At 36.7% G+C, this 2,191-nt stretch overlaps 1 non-coding gene across 1 annotated transcript; it reads left to right on the top strand.

Moving 5' to 3' along the window:
* The first annotated feature begins 2,111 nt into the window (after positions 1 to 2,111).
* TRNAF-GAA lies at positions 2,112 to 2,184 on the top strand. The gene has a single exon. It is a non-coding gene; the product is annotated as a tRNA-Phe (tRNA).
* The last annotated feature ends 7 nt before the right edge of the window (positions 2,185 to 2,191 follow it).

Raw genomic sequence — 2,191 nt, 5'->3', positions numbered from 1 at the left:
GATTCTAGGGGTTTCAAGGCCCTATTTCTTCATTGAACCTCTTCCATATCCTTTCTTCAGGCTAAAGGAATTGGTTTGGAGAAACGTCTTTGAGTGTAATTCTTATTCTATAAAAAATTTAATGATTCCGAAAGTTTATAAAAATTAGAAAAAGTACCATTTTCTCAATGTTTTTTCAATTTTACTTGTTCTTTGCTTCTAGATACAACCTAGTGGGGATTATACACTGTCTCTTATTGGAGACCTTGAGTGTTGCAAATTCTCCTCTCCTTCGAAAACTTTCGGTCATCCAAAGTGCTTATTCTAAAATAGGTCAGGGTACAAGGTTCTTATTTGCCTTCTTTTTCCAAAGTGGCTTCTTCTACTCTATGATTCTTTCATAGGATCTTAACAAGAGAGATTTCCTTGTTTCTCAATCATTTGACTTTCTTGTCTATTATTTGAATCGGGTCTTCTTTATCCGTTAGGTCATCTTTCAAGAAGAGAGTTTCATGAGCCAGTACGTGCGAACGATCTAGGGTCTACTTCCGTAGTACGGATACATGAAAGATATTATGTACTGCAGACAAGTTTGGGCATTGCCCGATTCTATAGGCCACAGATCCAATCCTTTCTAATATCTCAAAGGGACGGATAAACCTAGGGCTTAGCTTCCCCTTTTTACCCTACCTGAGCACCCCTCTCATGGGGTGCTACCTTTAGGAATATATGATCCCCTACCTACAATTCCATGTCCTTGCGCCTTAGGTCTGCATAGCTTTTCTCTCGGCTTTGTGCGGTTTGTATCCTAGCTTTAATCTTCTAGACTGTGGCGTTGGTAATTTGCACCAGCTCTGACCTAATAATTGTCGTTTGCCCCCCTCCTTCCCAAAAGATAGGGGATCGAAATCTTCGTCCATAGAGAACCTCGTATGTGGCCATTTGTATGGTGGCTCGGCAAGTATTATTATAAGCGAATTTCATAAGGGGTAGGTACTTATCCCAACTTCCTGCAAAATCCATCTCATATACCCTCAACATGTCTTCCAATATTTGCTTGAGCATTTCTGTTTGACCATCTGTTTATGGGTGGAATGTCGTACTATAACTGCGTACCCAATGCCTTTTGTTGAATTTTCCAGAAGCGAGATTTAAATCTGGCATCTCGGTCTAATACTATTGTCTTTTGTTGAATTTCCAGAAGTGTACCCAATACCTTTACTGATGAATATTCATTTTTAATGTTAGCAAGAGTAGCTCAGTTGGAAGATTGTTAGACTGAAGATTTGAAAGTCACACGTGTTTTATCCACGTTCAACGCACCTAATACAAGTTTATTATCTGACTATACAATCTAAAAACATAACTTGCTTATTCAATCTAAAATTAGTGATTATTTCTTTTTTATACATAATGAATTAATGGAAATACCTTTAATTATGAATTTTCATTTTTAATATTAGCGGGGATAGCTCTGTTGGGAGAGCGTCAGGCTAAAGATTTGAAGGTCACGTGTTTGATCTCCACGTTCACCGCACCTAATTCTAGTTGCATAACTCGACTATTCAATCTAAAATTAATCATTATTCCTTTCTGAAATCTCAATGAATTATCCGAAATACCTAACGTGTTCTAGTTCACCGCACCTTATACAAGTTGGATAACTTGAATATCTTATTAAAAATTAGTGATTATTTCTATTTAAAATTTCAATGAATTAGCGAAAATACCTTTATTGATGAATTTTCATTTTTACTGTTAGTGTGGATAGCTCAGTTGAGAGAGCGTTAGATTGAAGATCTGAAGGTCTCGTGCTCGATCCATGTTAACCACACATGGTTCACGTTGCACAACAATTTGACTATTCAATCTAAAATTAGTGATTATTTCTTTCTAAAATTTCAATTAATTGGCGGAAATATCTTTACTTAAAAACATTCATTTTTAATGTTAGCGAGGATACCTCAGTTTGGAGAGCGTCAGATTTAAGATTTGAAGGTCACTTGTTCAATCTCCACGTTCACCGCACCTGTTTCTATTTGCATAACCTGACTATTCAATAAAAAATTAGTCATTATTTCTTTTGAATCAGCGAAAATATCTTTACTGATGAATTTACATTTTTGATGAGTGCGGGGATAGCTCAGTTGGGAGAGCGTCAGACTGAAGATCTGAAGGTCACGTGTTCAATCCACGTTCACCGCACTTGGTT

Source organism: Cucurbita moschata, unplaced genomic scaffold (assembly GCF_002738365.1).
Source record: "Cucurbita moschata cultivar Rifu unplaced genomic scaffold, Cmos_1.0 Cmo_Scf00165, whole genome shotgun sequence".
Taxonomy (NCBI): domain Eukaryota; kingdom Viridiplantae; phylum Streptophyta; class Magnoliopsida; order Cucurbitales; family Cucurbitaceae; genus Cucurbita; species Cucurbita moschata.
The sequence above is the reverse complement of the archived record's forward strand: the minus strand, read 5'-3'. Positions and strand labels throughout refer to the sequence as shown.